This window comes from Choristoneura fumiferana, chromosome 13 (genome assembly GCF_025370935.1).
Source record: "Choristoneura fumiferana chromosome 13, NRCan_CFum_1, whole genome shotgun sequence".
Lineage (NCBI taxonomy): Eukaryota > Metazoa > Arthropoda > Insecta > Lepidoptera > Tortricidae > Choristoneura > Choristoneura fumiferana.
Genome location: NC_133484.1, coordinates 10,977,909 through 10,990,191, shown reverse-complemented (window position 1 = coordinate 10,990,191; position 12,283 = coordinate 10,977,909). Strand labels below are relative to the sequence as shown.

At 35.6% G+C, this 12,283-nt stretch overlaps 1 protein-coding gene across 3 annotated transcripts in view; it reads left to right on the top strand.

Annotated features, from left to right (window-relative positions):
- Atg16 (Autophagy-related 16) overlaps positions 1 to 12,069 on the top strand; it is a 204,906-nt gene extending 192,837 nt beyond the window's left edge. For 2 of the 3 annotated variants that reach the window (XM_074096306.1, XM_074096305.1), the window contains one exon: positions 5,495 to 12,068. The gene's annotated coding sequence lies outside the window, so the exon portion shown is untranslated. Of the gene's footprint in view, positions 1 to 5,494 lie in introns of all 3 variants that reach the window. The other variant, XR_012452001.1, reaches the window with a different exon arrangement.
- Positions 12,070 to 12,283: the final 214 nt, after the last annotated feature.

Below are 12,283 nucleotides of genomic sequence, written 5' to 3'. Positions count from 1 at the left end.
TATACATCCCTGGAAAGAATAGCATTTAAATGAGATACACCGCACTGTTAATTTACTTCCGGCTTTATTCGCACAGAGCCAATCGAGTTCGCATTCATCTACTAGTACGAACCAATGAATAATTACTTACACCTGACCGAATTGTTCCATTTGCAAATTATTCAACAATTGACCGTAAAGAACTTCATTATACCAATTTCGATGTTTTACAATTGAGGCACAATACAATAACGCCAGCTAGTGAAAGCGTTACTTTCGACTTTCATAAAGTTTTTGTTAAATGTGTGTATGGTCTGGCCGCGGCCGGTCCATATTGTTCTCGCGACATGAATCCGCCGGACGGCGCGTTCCGATCGCACGGCGTCGCGTCGTCCTCACAAATGTAATTGATATCATCAGAACATAATTACATATATTTAAGTAAGTAGTTTCATTTTGATCAAATATTTAAAAGATGTTTTAAAAACGAACATCCAATCATGCGTAATGCTAAAGAAAACAAATAATATTGAAATATTTAAAACTTAACAAACTCATGGCCAGCCCCGCAAAATGCACTTATGATGTACCTACATTGAATGTGAGTATTTTGTTTCAAATCTGCTGGCAAAATAAAAAAAACTTCAAACATAACTACACTACCACTACTACTACTTACTATTAACTTACAGCAAATGTTAGTGTTATGTCTAGTTTTTATATTAATTATACTCAACGCCGTATATAGATTCTAAAAAAACTACTTGTGTTGCCAATAAAATGAAAAAGTTTTGCATCGGTAAGTTTTAACTTTTCTAAATAATGTATAATAAGTAAATTATTTATATATAATTGTAAAGCTAAAATTAAATGCAACTACATAAATAAATAATTTAATGTAAATATAAATTTCACCAACAGATGTAATGGTTGAAACTCTTTTATAGAAGAAAAGTTCATATTACAGTGGTAATACTTCAGGTTTAAACAACATTTGGATACTATGAATCTCATAATTTGCGTATATACTATTTTATGATATTTTTGATATGCACATAAAAATATTGACAACAAATCACGTATGGAAAACTATGGTAAACATGGCGGCCACAGGACCACCATGACATCTCCAATTGTCACTTCATTCGGCATCTGGGCGACTACCACGAAATTCGAAAATCGAAGTTCGTATCGTATTGGTATTGTCCCTCTGACTCTCCTCGTATTAAGTAAATAACTTAAGCGTCAGCGGGATGACAAGTTACGAAGTTCTAATTGGTTACATATTTGAATATCGAAAGTTAAAATATCTACGGGTAAAATGTCGATGTTCAAAATATCGAAAATTAAAATATCGATTCTATCACACACAATATCGAAAGTTGTAATACCTATGGTCAAAATGTCTAAGATTGAAATGTCGATTGATTAAAATATCTAATGAGTAAAAATATCGATAGCCAATATATCTAAGTTGTAAATGTCAACATATTTGAATGTTGAAAATTAAAATATTGTAAATACAAATCGGCTTTATTTATTGCTCCTTTCTCTTAATAGCATTTATTTTACATAATCTAGTCATTATTATTACATTGTTGTTGTGGTCACAGTTTTAACCTAACCGAACCAAATATTTTTGGTAATTCATGTTCAATAGGTTAGGTTAGGTTAGTATGACGTCAAGGCGCGAAGCGCCTAAACTGAGCGGAATAGGCCGTCGACCCGTCACGTGATAGTTCATACATAGGATTTTCGATACTCTGTACTTCGATATTTTGGACTTCGATGTTTATATCTTTCGATGTCACTTTTGTAGATAAATATATTTTCGATATATTGGACGTAGATTATCTAACCATTCGACAATATAAACTTTCGTTATTTTAATTTTCGATATTTCGATACAGTCGATATTTTAATTTTCGATATTTTGGACATCGACATTTTAACCGTAGATATTTTAACTTTCGATATTCAAATATGTAACCTTCTAATTTTGCACTTCGTAGTATGGCCTGACGTTAGGATTGATCGAATGCTTTCTTTACTCGTGGTAATTTTCGGTCTTGAGTTTTTGTTTCCTGTTAAGTTTTCTGTTGCCGGTACACATTTCAGGTCTAAATAAAAACAAAATATTATAAGACTATTTTTTTATTAATGTGCATGGGTTGGTTACATCTGGAACGTCACAATGATAATGACACTTGTGACAGTGACGTTCGGCCATCTTTGGTAGGTAACTTTTTTGGAATCTAAATACGGCGTTGATTATAGTAGTGTAATAAATCTTCTTTGTAATAAGTTTGTAATTATTTTTAATAAGTCTTCGTTGTGCTATATTATGTGTTGTGGCAGTAAATATTATTTTATCTTTATCTTATTTGAAAATATTCTTTCCGTAGAACACTTAATATACAGTTTCAGTATTTACGCTCATTTTTTAAAAGGACAATATTTTTAATCGTTCTGAAATGGCTTTTATCACTAGTTACCTTATACATACTGTCTACTCAGTAAAAAAGCTGAACGTTTACGGTTTTGGAAACTAAGGGGCTGTTCGCCTTTTAAAGAAGTTGTTAATAATAATGGTAAAATAAATTACAATAAAATGGTGTTTGAATGCTTGAACCGATTAATAAGGTCTTACAGGAGGCACCTACCGTTCACTACCAGTATCGGCTTGTCGCCAAGCAAAATCAAGCGGAAAATTTAATAGTCCGTCATTCGATACGTGATCCGTGTCGTGCTTTTATTTTTCTTAAACAACCAGGCCACTTTCGTTTCCCGTAGGGAGCGTTTATTGATTGCTGTTTTTTTTTTTTCTTTTGACATCTGCAATATTGTATTTTCAAAGCACCGCCCGTGCACGTAATAAGGAAGGTATGCGACGCTCTCTAAATTCTAACAAGGAAATGCCAAAAAGCCTAACAGACAGTTTTTACCGCATCTGCTTCAGTTGTGAACGAATTAAATAAGTTCAAAAAGATTGAAGAAAAAATGACACGATTCATCAAACTGAAACCACTTACAATTTCTTATCTAACGAGTATCATTGTTAAATTATAGTTTCTGTGCAATTGAAACAAAATGACAGGGTTTGTTCTCACAAATTTAGACAAAATACATATCTCCTGCCATAAACTACGTCCGGTACTTCAAGTATTAATCTCAAGCGCTTTCGTAAAACGGTAAGTGCCATCGCGTAAACTCTCGATCATCGCGCTTAATTCGGAAATTGTCTCCAAATACTGAATAATGCGATGGGACTGTTATTACGCATTTAGGTGGCGCGCGAGGTGTCGCGGAGCTGCGCCGAGGTACCGTTGCGGCAGTAAGCGGCCGACCCGAGATTCGGCACCTAATGACCGCACTCCCGCTTTGCCCGGAAATCGCAGATCTTAATCGTAGCATGAAACACCACAACTGTCACACTTTTGTTCTTACATTATAACAGGACTCTGCCTCACCTACTGACGCTTTACATGATGCGTAATTACTCGCGATAATTACTAATCACGCCTAATTACATATCGAGGCGTCTTTACAGTTGGACAATTCCGCTACCGGTGGGAAGGTATGGGCATCGCAGCCGAATATCGCGGCATGACATTCGCTCCGGTACCGTTACCCGATCTCCACACGGAGGATTCGGTATTACCGTTCTAGGAATAATTATGTTTTTTGTGGATGGTAAGGCCGGTAGTGACAGTGCACGCGACGCACCCGCCCGACCGGCTAATAGCTGCTATTAGCAAATCGCGCTCAGAAATCGGCAACAATGAGCACGGAATACACTCATTGCCCGGTCCCATTCATTAAACTTTTTGCGATACCAGTCTCTTGTTTTAAATGTGTGCCGTTTTTTTTAATTTTAAATTTCTTTATAATAAGAACGCTGCGTGCAAGTGTACCTAATCATTGTGATTGAATTATCTTCGGGCGTTCATATGCTTTCATTTCATGTCATACGTAACTCGCAGTTATTAGTGTTAATAGACACTTTTATTTGCAGATTATTACAGGGGCGAATGTAATTTCTTCTATGTATAATAATTATTGTGAATTGAGTTTCACTGGTATCTCAAAAAGAAAAAATATTTTGAGCTGTTGACCATCGACCGGGCATGAGTTTACACTTTTGCTTTCACGGATACCTAACTGTGAGGCCCGCTATTCGATATGAATTATCAATAAAACTTTAGTATGCATGTATATGATCGGTGGATGTAGCATAATTTGTAATAATCCCGCATCGCGCGTACAAAACTCGATGTTATTGTGTTAGCGTCGAGCTATCGGCCGCGGGCGTCTATCGATAATCGGCTAACAAGGTGTATATAAATACTGGATTTTGATTCAATTTGAAATACTGCCGAGGTATGCAAATACGATATGGCTACGATTCAATAAAATAACGGTTACACACATTTAACCCATTAACTTTAGCGTGGGTCTGCAACCTGCAGCTTAGTTCCTAATTAACGTGGCTTCTAATATCAGAGTATACTTTAATAAATAATAAATACTTATTCATACGACGTTGTTGCTCAAATTTTATTGCTTAGACTTATTCTAATTCAGGCATTAATATACGTTGTTTGTAAGTCCACTCACCACACCAACTCGTGTACGCGATGAGAACTAATGTTCCTCTTCTGCGATAAACTAGACTCCCGTTGAATACCTCGGGCTTTAAGTAAGTGTCTTCCGTGTAAGTACGTATGTCAAGTCGAGAGTCGGCGAGTTGAATTACCCTTTTGTTTGTACAACACTCGGCTCGTTCATTTTCTTTATGGGAATAATGGGCGGCTAATGAAGCCTATTGTTTATTAGCGCCATTACAGCATCGCCCTATCCTTTTATGACACATAAACATAAGGAATGTTAATCGATTTAGCATTATCACGCATGCGGTTTTTGTGTGCTATTTTAAGTGGTATTCTAAAACCAACCGCTGAGACTGGCCATCATAAGATCTAGAGTACACTCGTAAAATTTATAACACTCCCTATTCTGATTTACGATTTTTTTTTATAATACAAATTTACCTCATACGCTTATAAAAGTAATCCCGTATCCCTTGGTCGATACATTGATCGAAGTCTGATTTCTATACAAAGGAAGTAGTCCAAATTACGATTAAAATGCAATGCAATGATTTAATTTGCTTAGGATCTCGGCTACTCGTGAAAGTTTCCGGGCGTATCCATTATATTTTTGCGTGGCTAAGTAACGTAATTTTATTCGTGTAATGTAATGCAAATAATTGCGGACTTTCTGGGATTAAACCTTTAACCTTGTGAGAAACTAAATTGGATAATGACTGCAGTTATTTACAACATGCACCTCATTGTTAATGTTGATATCTTTTTTAAACAGATTCTCGTAAAATTTTGTGTACTTCTTGGTCCAATCAAAAGAATCCCCATGAGGAAAAAACCTGACATTTTCTGCAGTCACAGATTATTTCGTATCATTAGATCTTATAACAGAAACGTGTTTTTGTTTTCAGATTGAGGCGCCAGCGGAACCGCTGGATGAAACTGAGAGCGACAATGGTGAAGTATTCGACTTCCTACGCGGCATGACCACTGGTATAATAAACCGTTTCACCTGAAGAAGCGTCTATGTACAGTGACCAAGACGACTTCGCCTTCATTGGATAATTTCCGAGTGGACTAATTTTAATGTGCTGAGCAGTCAGAATCAGATAAATCAGCGCTATTATGACGTCAAAAACATGAAATGTGAAGACGACTATATTTTAAGGGGTTAAGGGAGTGTTCATATTTTTGTGATTTATATTGCTCTGATACATTTGACTTGAAGCTGACTATTATTATGTACGTGTGATATTTCCAATAATGCTATACGTATCAGTTATATTATAACATGAATTTATGTCAAATGTTGAAATAAAAGAGTAAGCTATTGGATTATATGCGGTTGTAGAATCATCATCATCACAGATGTAATGGTAAATATGTTCTGAAGGACTAAAAATCCAAATAAAAAAATTGAGGCGGCTATTGAACATGTAAGTATGAACTATTAGGAATGCCTGTATAAACGAAACTTAGAAAATAATTACTCGCTTAATGGAGAGTTCTGTAGGTACGAGGGACCCTTTATTTTTACTCATCAGAAGTTAAACCTAGTTATTCGTATACTTAATATTGTTTTGGGGAAGGGTTAGCCAATATTTTGTGTGGACAGCCTATTGATGCAAATCCAGGTTTATTTTTGAAATAATTTTCTGAGTAAATAATAAGCTGTTTGAAGTGCTGAGTTAAGAAAACAATTTTTTGCTACCTTCGCCCCAAGAAAGTTTGTGTTTCTTTGTCTAAGTAGGATATCTACACCTGTGTAAACAAACAGTTACTTTGGTGAAATCTAACTTTTAAAGTCATGTCTGCCATCTTTAGAGACTGTGTGTGTACGCATCTATTTGCGTTATTTTTTAACTGTTATGTCAAGCTAATTGTGCATATACAAACTAGACTGTACAGTTATTAAGTAAATAATTCATTAAACTATTGTAAAACACCGAACTGCATTAACACTTAGGTGCTACATTTCGAGTCACAATTTGTATTATAATAATGTCTAAACGTAATTATTTTAAGATTTGTTGATATAACGGCAATAATTGTTGACGGCCTCCCGTCATAATTAAACAGTCTTCCGTTTCTTAAACGTCAGAAATTTTCTGTTAACCAACGATCATATTGATCCAAACTATAAAAAGTACCTTTTTGAGTAAACTTAGGCTAGTAAAAATTTACTAAATTGGGGATTTGATGGCTGGCTGTGAGTTGCAACAAGTTACTAGAACAATAACCAGGGCTAGCTGTCAAAACCCTTTATCAATAATCATTATCCCTGGTAATTCTTGCCACGCACTTTATTTTTCAAATAAATACATTTTTATTTTTTGTTTGTAACCTTAGTGTAACTCAGCCTGACTTGACATGGGTTATCGTTATGGTAACTGACGCAAAGACTATTATATCCTATTCCATTATGTTGATTGCTTATTCTTGAAGTCAGTCATCTGTAGGTACTTAGTTGCTAAAGTACATAAAAAGCGGACAAGTGTTACTTTTGAAGTGGTTTTAATGCGAGTTCCGGCTGCGCTGCGTCTAGTTAATTATGTGAACCGCGTAATAGTGTAAGCGATATTTAAGTCTATACAATCTGCGTATGACTCGTCTCGAAAAAATATGAGAATGCGTAACGTACATAACAATAGAAAACCGTAATGTCAGTGACTTATAATATTGTTTATCTTTATCTTTATCTTACGTCTCAGAGTCCGCGTGAGAACTGAATGGTGTTTTGCGTTCAACTCCTAAAGATTACATTTTGCCACACAAATTAGTTGCGAATAAATGTCTCAACACTTTTCAAATATGGTGGTAAGAATATTTATTCAATTTCGTCCAATAATTCCATAAGTAATTTGTTTATTTAAAATTGAGCCTTTTACTGTTTTGTATATTACGGAATATCCATCCTATTAGGTTCGCTTCTTATCCATTAAGTGAAAAAGAAATGGAATATAAATAAATAGACGGATAGTGTGCCAACAAGAATATTTATGGGATTATCGCCTATATTTGCTTATCTTTCTAACGTAATGATGGTAACGTAACTCAGTGAACATGCCCACCTGCGTCCACGCATTCATTAGCAAACAATAACGACGCTGACAGACAATATGTTCCGCCTCATCAATCTGAGACTACGGAATTATACTGAATTATCGTGGGATCCTAGTAACCACGTATTAAAAAATATTTTTAGTAAATAATTGATAACTTTTACCGTTACACAAAGTAAGCTACTATTGTAAAACAAAAGTATCAACATTTCTGGACCGTTCTTGCCCGAGGGATAGCTGAAAACCGTTTTGTTACGCAGACACGATGTCTGAGATACAGTACCCCACAATTAGAGAGCAAGTGTCGCCATAAAAACATGCTAGTCATGGCATACGACTGAACTAATTGTGATAAGTTTATCGCCTTTCTGGGGCTCATTAGTACAGAAAGATGGATGTACGGACCACTGTGGCCAGGCAGCATAAATAAAGATTACTCTGGAAATGGTAGAACGGGAAGCGGGTCACAAATTTACGGCCTTATTGTGGCTGAAATTACGAAATTTACTTAACAGTTCCCCCGTTAATCTAACTTTAAATATGCCTGTTATAAAGCAGTTACGATGCAACGTGCAGAATATCATATAAGATTTTGTTTACGTTTTCTGAATCTGAAATGACCGGTGTGCGACCCGCGCGCCGCCGGCGACACATCCATAATCCCGTGACGTGTTTTGACAACCAAGCACCGCCACTTTTTTACGGCGTGTTTTTACGCAGTTTTTTTAGCAGGCGGTCCAACGACCTCGCGCCATTTATAAGTGCTATTTCCACATGGTAATTACACGTATAGCCGACCACTTAATTACCAGAAACTGTTGCGCCGCCTGGCCCGGGACACCGATCAAAAAACCCAAAGGCGCCGGTTTTAGATTGCGCTTCGTTCACCTTCCACCTCCACTAATTACCCACTAGAGTTCATATTATGCATTCCTTAACTACATTGAACTGCGCGGTAGATACAAGTTCCAATATAACTACCGCGCCTAGTCTCTCTACATATATTCTTGCCAATAAAACGTCACATACTCAGAATGATATTAAAATTGGTCAAACTTTTAATAACCTACTCGTAAGAATTTTATTTTAGCGGTGTTTTTCTAAAATATCGCCAGCCACATTATAAAACTAGTCATTCTTCGGCTTATATTTTTTTGCGTGTCTAAGTGATAAATTCTACACTGATAAAATATTGTTTGCATTTAGTGCTTTTATAGTTTTCTAACAGTTGATGTGAAAATGTATATGTAAATGAAGTTGTCAGACGCACTATGGCAGGCACAGTATGCGCATAAAAGGAAAAAATTAAAGAATTCACGAGATGCCAAAACGTTATGTTGGATATTTATTTTTAAATTTATTGGTAAAGTCAAGAGGTTGAGTTGTGTTGGCCGCTCAGATAGTTTTGTACCGTTTAAAAAGTAAGCACAAAAATTAGGATGTACCTACTACCTAGTGTATATTCATTATGTTATATTATATCCATTGACACAAAAAAAGGAAATGTTTTCACACCTGTTACGTACCTACTGTAATATTGAACCGCAGATTCTGTTTTTTCTTGTTTTAAACCACACATGGTTTATTAAAGCGACTTAAATGTGCCACTCACCATGCCGATTAGAGTAACTTTTGGTTCGCTAATGAGCACCGTGAAGACAGTGTCGTGAGCACGTAATTTACACACATTCTGTTTTGTATTTATTCGTTGACCGGACCAGAGATGTCGTTATTAAGCAATCAGATTAATATCGATATGGGTTTTACGGGATAACCGCAAAAGTAACAAATAATTTGGAATTTAAATAAAAAATACAAAAAGATTCCAAAAAACCAATCTTATGCTATGCTTTATTTATTATTCTTATGCTATAATGCTACTTTACATAGGCTTGCGTGAAAGGGACAAATGCTTTATTCTTGCTATAAACCCTGTCTAGATGCTAGAGGGGGTTGATTTTATTCATTTGATTGGTGTTATTCTATTTATGAACAAAAAATGTGCCTTTAATTAGCAGTACGTAAGTGGAGAGGAGTACTTTATACGCATCTTTACATTTCAGTTAGTGCAGTGCAGGGATGAGGAACGAATGGCACGCGTGTCAATTGTGGCACGCGACAAAATTCAAAAATTTGGGCACGTCACAAATCATGGAATGTGTGTACTTCATTGTTAAAAGATATCTTCAAAGACTAGATCAAGTACCTTTGATTGCGCAATGGAAAATTGAAAATTACACATTCACCAATAAAGGGTCGCCATCCCTGGGTAATGATTAGTTAAAAAAAATCAGCGCTTTAAATTTTTCTTCCAACTCTGCGTAGGTATTATGTTGTACAAGTTTTTACTTTTTCAGTCACAAGCAGACCAATGTGCAGTGCATATCGTGTGGCTTTTGATATACAGGTGTCCCAGAAATCATCGATAATTTGTTAACAGCTGACAGATAGGGCTGCAAGTAACACAGCAAAATACCTAGCTAATATAAGGTTTTGTAAAAATGTAAATTTTGTAAAATTTTGAAATAATGTCATTTAAAAAAAATCCTCTCAGCTTAGTGTTTTTCTATGCTACGGACTGAAATGCAAGACTTTTTTTTAATTAAATTAAATTAAAATGAAAATTAAATTAAATAACATCTATGGGAGGTACCCTAAAAAAAATTTATTTAATCACTGTCGGCGTGACATATGTATATTCATGCCAAATTACAGCTTTCTATTCTAGTAATACTAACGGACTCTGAGCTTAGCCGCGGACAGACAGACAGACAGACCGACAGACAGACAGACGGACGGACGTGGCGAAACTATAAGAGTATCTAGTTGACTACGCAACCCTAAAAAGGTGAAGAGGTAATTTTTTTTTTCATTACAGTATCTCAAAAACTAAGACGTTTTTACTAAACCTGAAATTATTTATTTTGGGAGCTACCTAATTAGCAGCACTATCAGCTGTCAACGGATTATTGTCGGTTTCTGGAATATCCTATAATGTCGTCTGCACCTATCTATTTTTATCTCGTATTTAACACGTTGGATGCGAGAGCTTATTTTTAAACACAATTTCAGTGCGTTACATACCATATTTGACCTGCAACTAAGTTTACCGTAGCGCGGTACAGGACTGTGATGACCTGTGAGTAGGTGTTTACATTTTACCTAAACTATCCTTATGTAATGTATCTATTTTGATTTTTATAACGGAAATCGTTTGTTAAATAGTTAATTTATCCAATGCTACGTTCGCTTTACTGTATGGCCATATATTGAACATTAATAGCAAATTTAATTTACATATCAAAATTGTCTTGTACCGCACCTGCAAAGAGGTCACAGATGAAATCATCGATAATATTTTAGTGACGTGGATGACATACGAGCAAAATATATCGATAAACAGTATATTTATGACATTTTACTTATGACAGAAATCAGAAACTACAAATTTGAATGTGTTTTATTAAAACAGCCCAGATACATGCTTTTTTGCACTCTATACACGAAGTAATTTTTTTTTATTTTTTGTTCATGGCTCACCAGCCTCACCTCCTGTTATAGTAATACTGTGATCATCGCTCGGTGATGGTTGTCAATTTTTTTTGAATATTTTATCCAACATTTTTCGAGATCGTTTTGTTCTAGCCGCGTTAATTTTTGTAAATATCTGGACAAACGTGTGTACCAGTGACAGCACTAATCAATTCTGACCTCACCCGCAGTGCTATACAAGGCGGTAGGTTACAGGTCATGTAACCTGTGCCGCACTGAATATGACTTTTAATTTTTATATATATAAATAGACAGCAGCGAACGTTAATATTTTGCTTTAACTATATTTTCGTCATATTTATATACATATAGATCGTTTCTTTTAGAAATCCAAGTGGTATTCGAATGGTAATAAATTGAAACTTTTCCAGCCATTTTTGTATATTCAAGCGTAAACAGCATACCTAACATAATTAATATTTTTTGTAATACATGTTTAAAGTACAGTTAGTTATACTATGCAAGCTATGTGTCAAATGAGATGTAAATACTTTCATATTTTTGTATAAACTATGTCTGGCGAAGAGCTTGTAAATTTGCGTCGGCAGTAGTTTACCTACATACATAATATTATTATTAAGTTATCTGATAAGAAATGATATAAATAACATTTTCGTCACTTTTGTTCTACGACTTGTATTTTAAATAATAAACACTATTATGTACAAATTAGTTTAATTTCCTCATTAGACTTAACCCTGGCAACAAATCATTGTTCAATAGAACAAAACACTCGCGACCGCGAACTCATTGACGCTCTGTCAAATTAAGATTCATTTGACTGAGAAATATTAGTAACCGTTATGCGTGATTTATTCAGGTGAAGCTATTAAGCGTGTTATTACCGAGAACTGCTGGTCATCACCCATTGACCCGACTCCGGCGTTTGTCTAATTACACTACAACCCGAGGGTAGCCGCACCACAAACACGAGAGCCACCGAGTGCTACGGTTGTAATGCGGCGGTGATTAGGTCGTTGCTGCGTCGCTCGGCCGCGCGTGCTTCCCTAATACTCCTCGCCCTTATTACGAGTATGCCGGTAATGACACAAATATGCCCAATTAGCCCAACCAGCCGAGATTTAC